The sequence below is a fragment of the Halichoerus grypus genome, chromosome 10 (assembly GCF_964656455.1).
Source record: "Halichoerus grypus chromosome 10, mHalGry1.hap1.1, whole genome shotgun sequence".
NCBI lineage: Eukaryota > Metazoa > Chordata > Mammalia > Carnivora > Phocidae > Halichoerus > Halichoerus grypus.
In genome coordinates this window covers 63,084,908-63,097,433 of record NC_135721.1, presented here as the reverse complement: position 1 = coordinate 63,097,433, position 12,526 = coordinate 63,084,908, and positions in this window count along the sequence as shown.

Sequence of the window (12,526 nt, the reverse complement as noted above, 5' to 3'; positions counted from 1 at the left end):
ACTCCTTGTTCTTTTGTAAATAAAGTTTTTTTGAAACACAGCTCTACGCATCTGTTTATGCATTGTCTATGGCCGCCTTTTTGCTGCAGTGGCCAAAGTGAGTAGTTTCAACAAAGCCTGTATGGCCTGCGAAGCCCAAAGATTTACTATCTGACCTTTAACAGGAAATGTTTGCTTATACCTGTGCAGGTCTATGAGCTCTTGAGAGGTTGAGACTGTTTTGTTGTCTATAAATCTCAAGTGCCTAGCACAGTACCTGGCATGTGGTAGTAGGTACTCAATGTCATTATTAAAAGCATCAGCAGCATTGAGATTAGCTCTATGCTAAGTGTTAAGTGCTTATTTATTCTTTACAACAGCCCTATGAGTGGTTATGCTATTATCGTCTCCGCTTTACAGGTAAAGAAGTTAAAACAAAGAAGCTTAATGATTTTTGACAGGTCACACAGCTTGTATGTGGTGGGGACAGTATTCGTGAATTCAAATCTGAATGCCTGCTCTCCCCAAGTGATTATAGAAAGGTTAGTAGAGCAAAGCAGAGGGCCTAAGTTGCCTACAAATTACATCAGAAAGAAGGGTTCCATAAAGAACATATGCTAGGGGCTGCCATTCTAGAGGCCTGAGCCTTTGTGAGAATATGAGAAAAAGCTACTTGCTCCTGCAGTTTTGCCCCTGTCTTTCTGTGGCAGTGGTAACTTCTGAGTGTGTCTTTTGCCAGGCAGGGCTTAATGGAGGGATAACCTGGGCCAGCGTGAGGGCTCAGTGGGAGGAAGCAGGGAGGGCAGCTTGACTACATCCGGGTCAGCTCTCAGGGCTCTTGGAATTCTATGCTCTTCAGCCTGGGTGGGTGAGGAGCCGGTGAGTATTTAGAATGGAAGCTCTAGCTGTGGTAATAACTACACATTGGCTGGTTTGAAGCCTGTGTCATATCTTGTGGGAATCACATTGAGGCAGTGAGGATTTGGATTTGGGCTGGTGCTGACGGAGCCATGGGAACCCGAACATCTGCCAGAACCAGCAACAGGAAAACTCAACAGCTGGTAAATGACCTGCAAGCACTGCCTGCCTCAAATTGCAATAACAATGGATAGATAGCTTTGCCACATAGTGGGTAGTAAATATAAGGAATTTACTGACCGTATTAGCCTCCAAAGATTTTTATGAGAAGAATAAAAAATGACAGAGATCCATGAAATATTTCAATACTACAATCATTTATTAAAGGGGAATAATGTGCTCAGAATATATTTATGAAATGACTAGATAGTACGGTCACCGAGTTTATTGACTGTGACGAATGCTCAGCTCCCTAACAAAATATTATTATTTACGTAGCTAAACGTATATACTAGTTTAGCATATATATATACATATATATGTATATATATACATATACATATATATATATCAGATTGTCTCATTGATCTGCTCAACACAGAATTACATTTTCTATTATATATTTTTTTATTGTTAAAGATGAACTGGAGTTCTAATATTATGAGTCTTGACCAGGAGTGTGAAGTATTATAATCAAATGATTTGATAGTCTCAAATAACCTAAAGCTATTTCCTGATTGTTTATTGATTCCTTCTGGTTTATTTCCAGAAATTTGTTGTTATTCTTCCCGTCTTCCACAGTTCCTCCAACCAGAGTACTGTGGCCAGTGTATATCCACAAACAGGCACTGAGAACAGATGAGAAACCTGGAAAGCTTCATTACATTTCCAGGACACCAGAGTAAGAATCACTGTGCCAGGTTAGTCATTTACGGAAAAGCAAAACCATTTAGCTTTAGATTTCTCTTGTTACCACCTCAGGTGTCCCTCAAAATCTTCTGAGTCCTTTGTTGTTCTCCCTTGTTCTGTTTTTCTTGAAGGATAAATGCGCTAGGTTTGTTTTTATGTACAATTTTACTCAATAAACTCTGAAATTACAATCTGGAAAACATGTAATTATGGAAGCAAGCAAAGCAATAATCATTTTGCACAAAACACCAAAAGCCTACAACTGTGGCAATTAGTGTGGCACACCTAGCTGAGACCAAATTTGCATGGTGTTAATGCCAAAGTGATGGTTCCATGTGGCTCAAAAGAATAGAAGGTCTCCCCAGTCCAAAATGACTTGCAACTGATAAGCAACAGAAAGCCAGCAGGGTTTCTTCTGTGACCTGGCAATTTGATGTATCTTCCCTTCTGAAATCACTTGCTTAGTTTTTTCTTTTATTTGTCTAATCATCAATGAAAACCTTTCATATTTCTACCGTGAGTTTTTAAAGCATTGTTCATTCTGATAAATGTCATACACTTCATTTTGTTCTCAAATCATCTCTTCAGGGTGAATATGAAGATATTTTTCTTTTTTTTTTTAAAGTATTTATTTATCTATTTATTTTGAGAGAGAGTGTGTGTGCTCTCAAGAGCTGGCGGAGGGGCAGAAGGAGAGGGAGAGAATCTGGAGCAGACTCCCCGCTGAGCATGGAGCCTGCCTCAGGGTTCCATCCCACCCCATGACCCTGAGATCATGACCTGAGCCAAAACCAAGAGTGAGCTGCTCAACCAGCTGAGCCAGCCAGGTGACCCAAAGATATTTTTCTTTCAAATGGTTTATATTCTAGATAATTCAAATGATTTGCCTCAGACTGTCAGAAAGTTTTGTTATTACTGAGTGACACAAACTCCTGCTTCTGACTTCACATTCTTTTTCCTTAGTTTAGGGAAAATCAATTTTTATCTGCCCCTAAAGTCCTCTATTTTATTTTTCTTTTTTTATCCTAGCTCTAAATAGCTACAATTTTAAAAATACTAGATTATATTTAGTCTCACTTTCACAATGTGAGTGAAGCAGATTTTATCTGAACCTTCTCAGTTTTGATTCAACTGTTTTTTCCTGCCCTCCCCACCCCACCCAGCTTGATTCAACTCCTTTTTTTTTTTTTTTAAGATTTTTATTTATTTGAGAGAAGGAGTATGGGGAAAGGGCAGAGGGAGAGAGAGTCTTTTTATTTTTTTAATTTTATTCATTTATTTGAGAGAGAGAGAGCACGAGTCAGGTATGGAGGAAGAGGGGAAGGGGAGAGGGAGAAGCAGACTCCCTGCTGAACAAAGAGCCGATGTGGGGCTTGATCCCAGGACTCCGGGATCATGACCTGAGCTGAAGGCAAACGCTTAACTGACTGAGCCTCCCAGGCGCCCCTAAAAGTCATCTACTTTTAAAAGCCTTAGAAGGTAATGTCTGCATACAGTGAGAACATTTCATCAATGACAGCAATAATTAGAAGTTAGGAATCTCCTGCTTGCTAAATACGCTACTGAACCCTATAAGAAAGGTTGTATAGATGAGGAAACTGAAGCTTAAAAAAGTTTAAAGAATTTATTCAAGGATACATGGCTAGTAAGTGGATTCAAACCCAGGCAGTCTGGTTCTAGTGCCCAGACTAAAGGTTGCTTTGCTCTAGCTTGGCTGCATTTTTTTTTTTTTAAAAACAGACAGAGTGAGAGAGAGTGAGAGAGAGTGGGGGGGTTGGGGAGGGGAAGAGGTGAGTGGGGGAAGGCAGGAAGAGAGGGAGAGAGTGAATTTTAAGCAGGCTCCATATCCAGCACAAAGCCTGACACAGGGCTTGATCCTATGACCCTGAGATCACAGCCTGAGCCGAAATCAAGAGTCGATGCTTAACTGACTGAGCCACCCAGGTGTCCTTGCATTTTTTACATTTAGGTGGATGTGAATATCTATTTAGCTAAGTCAATAAGGACATGGCATACAGGTAACAGGGTGGTGGGGAGTATATGTGGTTTCATGATGCCTTCCAGCCAGTGTATGCAAAAGGAAGGGAATGTCAGAGTTTCTACATATTTCTACAAAGCTCTTCTCAACCTCATGGGCATTGGAGAAATGGAAAGGATTAACAAAGAGAAGCTCTGTAGCTTCTGGATGTCTTATGTTTATAATCCTAATGACAGAATATTGTCCTCTTATTGGTCTTTCAAGTTCTCTTTTCCGATTTCCACTGAAATGTGACCAATGTGGTTTATGGCCAGTTAGCACCTTTGGTTAAGTGCCTGAAGTCTGCCTTCTGTTTTGGCAGGGCCACTCAAGTCTTGATGATGGTTGCATTTCTGTGTAGTCTTTTTTTAAGATTTTTTTAACTTTTTTTTAAATTATGTTAATCACCATACATTACATCATTAGTTTTTGATGTAGTGTTCGATGATTCATTGTTTGCGTGTAACACCCAGTGCTCCATGCAGTACGTACCCTCTTTAATACCCATCACCGGCTAACCCATCCTCCCACACCCCTCCCCTCTAGAACTCTCAGTTTGTTTCTCAGAGTCCATAGTCTCTCATGGTTCATCTCCCCCTAGTCTTATAACCTATTTTCTTGACTTTTCCATTATATTCCCCTTCTATTCTATGTTTTTTCCTAGCACATTGTCAGGCATATGTGCTAACCAATAGCAAGGGAGTGAGAAGACTGCAGGGTTCATGTAGCCACCAGGACAACTCAAGCAGGCCATCATGCTAAGGGTGCTGGACGTGATGAAGCCATGGACCAGACTATTGACATGAAACTATTTGTACCTATCAAAGTGTGGCCCAATGATGACAGTATAATGATCCCATACATGGAGGACAGAATGTGGGATCAAGCCCCACATTCATTTAGGCAGACCTACTTAATTACCATTAGAAAAAGTAAACAAAAAGTATTTTAGGACATGGAAAAGGAATGCTGTTCTTAAAAAATGCTGTTCAAGATGCCTGCTGGTCAAACCAAGATTCTAATGAAAAATCTTATTTCCAGTTTCCAGGCTTACACAGCTCTTTGTATACTGTCCTTGCAATAAAATTCAACGTGTAGTGGACCTCTCTCATATAAAAATTAAGCTCTCTGACTTGATCTTGAGATCCTGTCTGAGCCCTGTAGCAGCTCTATAATTATCAGTTAGCAGATGCCTACCCTGCTGTGCACTTGTGTTTACCTGACCATAGGTTTATAGGAGTCCAGAAAAATACAAAACATCCCCAAAATGATCCCAGTTTGATATTTACTAAGACAAATAGCATGATATGATTGTTCCAAAGAAATACACACTTTTAACCCTTTAAACTGCACTAGAATTTTTGCCATTCTAATTGAAGTCAAGAAATAAAAATTACCTATTATTTCTTAAGGTAGTAAGCTTTCATATAAATTTATTTCTGATTTATAAATTATATATATAAAATAATATATATAATAATATAATATATATAATAATATACATATAAACTTTCGTATAAATTATCTCTGACAACCTGTCAGGGGTTAAGCTTATTTCAAAGAATTTGTTGACCTTGCTTCATGTTTAAAAGCTAAAAATAGGTCTCTTTTTATTATGGCAACTGAAAAGTACCATTTACCTTGTACTCAAAACTAGATCTTTTATACCAAAACGTTGCTCTGTAGTGATTTCTTATCTTATCACTAATACATGTCTTTATTAGTGCTATTGTTTTGTATTTTACTATTTTGAGGAGACAATTTGGTGTCTTATCTTTCAAACCTCTGAATATCTAGTTTGATTTAGCTATTTGGCAATCTAAAGTGGTGCCCTAGTCTAGGTAGTACATATTTGTCACTGTAAATTATTTAGATCAGACAATTAGATTTTTTTTATAGAAGTCTATTTAGTTGGAAGTTTTGTGACTCTATTTCTGGGATAGGAAAAGGTTTACCAGGAGCAAGGCATACCGTTAACAAAATCGGAAAGTTCTAGAAATTTACATTGAAAATCTTTCGCTTTATATTTCTTTTATTCATTCAACAGGGCCCCTTCCAAGTTATTGGGATACATCAGTGAGCAGAGACATCTGTTATGCCAACTTCCTTATAAGCTTTTTTCATTCACTGCCATCACTCCCTTGTCTTTGTCCCTCTTTTGGTTCATCACTTATGAGCAAATATTTATTTGAGTATCTATAATGTACCAAGTACAATCTTGGTTCTCCAGTGGCCTTGTAGCTTTCTCACACTGCTCTTAGAGAAGGCGGTGCAATAAGTCATATGTTTCCAAGTGTGAATTGAAACCAACTTTACCTCTTTCTCTTCCAGGGGTAATGACTTCGAAGTCTTATTTGAGCATAGAGATACTGGATTTTACTAAGGGAATTTGGTATTAATTAGGAGATGGTTAAATTATTGGTTTTAGAACCCACCATCTATGGGTGGGTACATAGCCTCCTTGGTATTTATAGCTAATGAGAAGATTGAGTTAAACTAATCTCAGGAGTCTTGCTCTTTGCCACTTTTACTTACCAGATAGGAAAGCTGAGGTCAAAGAGGTTTTAAATTGCCAAATACCAAATTTGTATCAAAACTCATATCAGAACTTGGCTTTTGTGACTCTCAGTCTGATGAGTTTTACTCTGTCATGGTGAATTTAAGGAGAGCCTAAAGCAGAAGGAGCCCATAGAGGACCAAAAGGCTGAAAATTAGAATTGGAATGTGTAAGTATTTAGCCTGGACAAAAAGTGGCTAATGAAAGACTTTATAGCTAGCTGCACTGAAGGGTATAAAATAGCTTTCACAGCAAGTATTGTGATGATCAACATCTACTATTGACTAAAGGCATAAAAAAAAAAACAAACACCCCAACAAATATACTTACATGCTACTGTAAAGATTTGGGTGAAGTAGAAACAATTTCCTAATGTAAACTGTAGAAGATATTTCTGGGGGAAAAAAAGATGGACCTGTATTTGTGAAAGATATTTTTCGGAAATAACCTAGATCCAGGTGTGTGTGTGTGTGTGTGTGTGTGTGTGTTTTAGTTGCCAACTGCCTGTGCAATGGAAAGAAGCCCATTATATGAGTCAGGTAAAAGTGGAGTTGAGCTTAGAGAGAATCCCACCTGCTCACGGGATCCCTGAGTTCCTCTGAGTGGAAAGCACCGAGCCAAAAACATCATTTGCCCAGAAAGGCTTTACCTTGGGGCAGAGAGTAGCTGTGTGAGAGTGCTTGAGCTCTGACATTCCAGGAAGAGCTCTCCGCCTGGATATTAAGAAGTCGTTTGGCAATGTACATGATATTCAGCAGCCATTGACTCCTGCCCTCTCATTTCAACTAAATGGAATAATCAATGTTCAACATAAGGCCTTGCACACAGTGGGTTCTTGACAAATATTTGTTGAACAAAACAAATGCTGTTCTTTGGTACAGTAGAGAGCTTTAATTCTCTAAATGAGTTGGTGAAAAGCAATGACAAGTCAGTGGCACAGAGTTAATTTTGGCTTCCTATCCACTCTAGAGAGTGTATTGGATTTCACCCCATGAGATGGCTGCCAAAGATACAATTTTCCCAGCTCTGTTTGTGCTTGTAGCCTGGGCAGAAGCTGGGATGGCTGTGGCAGCAGAAACATGAGACACAGACCTGGGGCCAACTTGACTCAGTCAATATCTTTGTGCTCAGCACCTAAGAAAATGTTTCCTGTGCTAATCTCTTTGTACGGTAACGAGGGAAGGAAGGATATTTTTAAGAGAGTAACTTATCAATATGAAACAGATGCCCCAGAGTGTTCTGGATTGGATAGTTTACACCAGAACTTTCAAAACTGATTTCTTTTCTTTTCTTTTCCTGGCTTTGTATAGTTGTGGGGAGATGACACCAAGACATTATGGATTTTGGATATTGAAAGGTCAATCTACCATTGAGTGTGTGTCTTTGGAGAGCTGTAAGCAATTTTCCTGGGTTCACTGACTTTTAGGAACTTGACAAATGCTTTTAGAACTGCCATATGAGGAGGAAGACAGTTCTTTACAGACAAAAAGACATTTTGCAATCCCCTTCTCCCTGCTCTTCCCGCATGAAATGTGTTTTTGTGTTGCTTTCTTCACCATTTTTCTTTTATTTATTTTATCATGCAAATAGAATAAAATAACCACTCATAAAGAAGAAAGAAAGAAGTTGTCCAAAATATCATTGCTCAATTATAGAAAATGTTTTAATTTTCAGGTTTTTCATATAGACGCTGTGTTCATACAAATAATAGATAGTGCTAACCAAGATGTGGATAGAATTATGTTTTCCAATTTATGGAAAAAATTCTTTTGGTGAATGTGTTACATTTTAAAACTTTTTCTGTTGTTTGATGCTTATTTAGAGAGTTTCCAAGTTTTTCTGCTATTAAAACAACTGAAACGAGTGAAGTAACATGTGATTTTTTCCTTCTTGTAAAAGCAGCACAGCATAGAGATGATCCCTTGCCTAAAGAAATTTATATTTTAGGGGAGACAGATATGAAATAAAACAAGTGGGTAACAGTTGCTATAGCAGCTGAGTACAGTGAGGAAATGACAATGGTGAATTCCTAATAGCTCAGAAGTTTTTTCAATATATGAAAGAAGTGATGCTGTTACAGAGTCTTGAGAACATGTAGATTATAACCAAGTGTGTAAAAGCGAAAGAATTACAGTCAAAAGGAAGAGCAGGAGGTGCAAAGGCATGGAGGTCTGGTAAGTCCTGGGAACTGCTGGTCATAAGGACATAAGGACCATTGGAAGTCAGTGTGAAAGAAGCTCAGCTTTAAGGCTAAAATGGGGCAGATAATGAAGAGCCTTGGGTGCCCAGTTTAGGAACTAGATTTTGTCATGGAGGCAACCATTGTGTCATTGAAGGGTTTCAAACAGATGCGAGATGCAATGCGACTTCTACTTTAGGAAAAATCTTTTGTCAGTCTTAAGGAGGAGAGATTTGAGAGTGACAGATTATTGGAGGTAGAGAAACCTAGACTTATGATGATAGTTCAGGGAGGAAGTGAAAGGAACTTTGGTCATATTGAGTTTTACATGTTGGCAGACTCAGGAGAGAGCTAAAGATTTTAAAGTCACTTATATATATGGTATTTGAAATATTTGAATGGATGGCATCACCAAGGGAGACTGTATAGGATGAGAGAGGGCCAAAAACAGAGGGTTGAGAAATAAGGCAGGAGGAGGAGGAAGAGGCAGACGGGGGAAAATGTAAGGGCAAAGGACAACCATGAGGTAGAGATGAATCAAGGTTGAAGAGTCAAAATATTTATTGGATAAGTGCATTTAGGTAAAAAAAAATTATATATATATATAATTATATCTATCTATATCTATATCTATATCTATATCTGTATCTATATCTCCTTGAATTTTGTCCATTGAGTTCTCCCTGGATTAAAACTCTCATTATTAATCCATGTGAATTTTCCATATAATGTAGATATTATCTCTTTGTAAAAGTTGTATTTGACATTTATTCTTCCTAGGGCATTTTTCTATTTTTAAGTTTTCAATTATATCTACCATGAGTTCAACAGTTTTTTTAAAACAATTGAATTTTGATGCTTTTACCTTCTGTTTTTTTCTTTTGCATTAAAGTCCAAGCAGAGTTATTAATATGGATTAAAGGGATGAGGGCAAGGGGTGGGGAGTCCAGTTAGGAAGCTATTATGACACAGGGATGATATCCTGAGGGCCTAGAATAATGGAAGGAGCAGTAGTGGTGGAAAAGAGGAAGTAGATGCATGAGTTATTATACAGGCAAAATTTATATGTCTTTGACATTTATTCTTCCTAGGGCATTTTTCCTAGGTATATATAACCAACTGTAAATATCAGGTAAGAATATTTGGCTGATGAAGTATTAGACAATGGGGAAGGGGATAGAAACAGAATTTTAAGTTTTTACCATATTTTAGGAAATTTCTAGATGTTTTCATTTCTAGGTGTTCAATCATTCCAAAATATTTATTGAGCACCTGCTATGAGCCCACAGTGTCCAATGTGCTTGGGATGTATTTGTGAACAAAGCAAAGATTCCTGCCCCTGTATAGTTTATATTTTAGGAGTGAATACAGATGATAAACAAGCAAAAAGAAATAACAGTACATAAGTAAAATATATAGTACATTAGAAGTGAATGTGATTGATATTCTGTTTGCTTCTCTAAATTTATTTCATCCTTTCCTCTTCCTTCCCAGAGCTCTGAGAGTCTGACTTTTACAGATGAATCAAGGGCTCTGTTATCTTCTGGCCTCCAGGTAAGTTCACCCAATAAGAAGAAATGAAAAGAGATGAGAGACTGGGAGGAGCATGAAAGTTTTTCTGTTTTCCTGCTGGTCTAAGTGATAATGGCTGGGCTTTCTAGCAACTGACTCAACCTTTGTAAAACTCCAATAGGTTTCTCGTGGTCAAGAAAACTGCTATTCCTTCCCTTGCCTTTTTAGCCTAGAGTGGTACCAGAATCCTGATGTTCTACGTCCAGTATGCTTCACCATTTATTAATTTTCCTTTTATTTGCCTAGTAACACTTTCAACTTCAGTCTCCTCCATTTGATCATACTATTGGTTTTCTACCAACCTTAGCTGGTGTTAACTGATAAAGGTTAAAAAAGAAGAAAAAATAAAGCATGGTAAGGGAGATCAATGTTGTCAGAAGTGAGAGGATAATTTGCAGTATTAAATAGGATGGTTAGCTGGGTTTCATTACAAAATGAGACAGTTAAGCAAAAACTGGAAGGCGATGAAGGCATTATTCAAGAGGATATCTGGGATAGGATCATTTCAGGCTTTCTACAGGTAAGGTGCTAAGAATGGTGTGTCCTATTATGTTCAAGAAAACAAAAAGTGTGACTGGAACACAGTGAATAAATTGGCTTGTAGTAGTAGAATATCAAAGACCATGCAGAAATTACAAGCCATTGTAAATAATTTGGCTTTTATTCTGAAACAAGGAGTCCCTGCACAGTATTGAACAGAGGAGTGCCATGATCTGACATACTTTAACAGGATAGTTTTACATACTAAGTTAAGAAAATCTGTAGGTAGGATGAGGGGATTGAAGACTGGATTTGATCACAGTAGTCTTCTTAGAAGCTGATGGTGACTCTAAACCCTGATGATATCAGAGAGGATGGTGCAAAGTGGTCAGGGCCTAGATATACTTTGGGGTATGAGAGAGCAGGAGGAGTAAATGATGACTCCAGGGACGCTTGGGTGGCTTAGTCGGTTAAGCGTCTGCCTTTGGCTCAGATCATGATCCCAGGGTCCTGGGGTCGAGTCCCACATCGGGCTCCTTGCTCAGCAGGGGGCCAGCTTCTCCCTCTGCACCTCCCCCCTGCTCGTTCTCTCTCTCTCTTTCTCTCTGACAAATAAATAAATAAATAAAATCTTTAACAAAAATAAAAGATGACTCCAAAGTTTGTGTCTTGGCTTACTGGAAAGTGGACTTGTATCACTTCAGATGGAGTGAGAGGGAAGATTATTTCAGTTTTGGACATGCAGAATTTGAGATGTATATTTGATATCTCCAACTGGAAATCTCAAGTAGGCTGACAGATATATGATCTGGAATAATACATTGGGAGTCATTATGTAGATCTGCCCTGTCCAACACAACAGCTTCTTGCCACATGCACTGGCATATTTAAAGTGCTCAAGCAGCCTCATGTGGCTGGTGGTTACTGTATTGGATAATACACATATAGAATATTTCCACCATGGAAGAAAGTTCTGTTGGATAGTGCTGATCTAGATGGTACTTCAAGTAATTTTACAGGATGAAATCACCAAGGAATAATGAGAGAAGAAAAGACTGAACTCTGGAGCAATCCAACATTAAGGAATTGGAGAGAGGAGATAGAAGCAACAAAGATTTGAAAAGGAATGGACAATGAAGTATAAGGCAAACCTTATACACTGATGAAAGTGTATCATTTCATCCTCATGACAAAATTAAGAGGCTTTAATTATTTTCAACATTATTTAGGTGAGGAATGGAGGCTCAGAGAGTAAAAGTACATGTCTTATCATACAGCTAGTATTGGAAGAACTGGGATTTGAGACGAGAAAGCGTGGAAATCTTTATTTGGGAGGGATCTAGTTGGCTGTGGGTGTGATGATGGTGATTTCTCTTTGACCTTGACAGCTAGTGTGTCCTCAGCAAGGACATCTATTCTAGTGAATTCAAGGATTTGATTCAGGTCTCAAAGATCCATCCAACCATGCAGGATGTAATGTACTGACAAAAACAGCCTCTGATTATGACCAAGCTTCCATCGTAACCTGTAATGCTTACTAAAAGATAGCGTTTTCTTTTTTATTTCTAGGTTTATTGAGATACTATTGTTATATAGCATTGCATTAGTTTTAGGTGTAGATCATAATGATTTGACATATGTATATATTGTGAAGTGATCACTACAAGCTTAGCTAACATCTATCACCTTACATAGTTATAGATACTTTTTCTTGTGATGAGAACTTTTAAAATGTACTCTTAGTAACTTTCAAGTATACAGTACAGTATTATTAACCATGGTCACAATCCTGTACATTCCATCCTCAGAATGTATTCATCTTGTAACCAGAAGTTTGTATCTTTTGATCATATTCACCCATTCCCTGTCAACACAACCCCAGCCCCCTGCCACTGGCAACCACCAATCTGTTTTATGTATCTATGAGTTTTGTTTTTTTTCAGATTCTACATATATGTGAAATCATATAGTATTT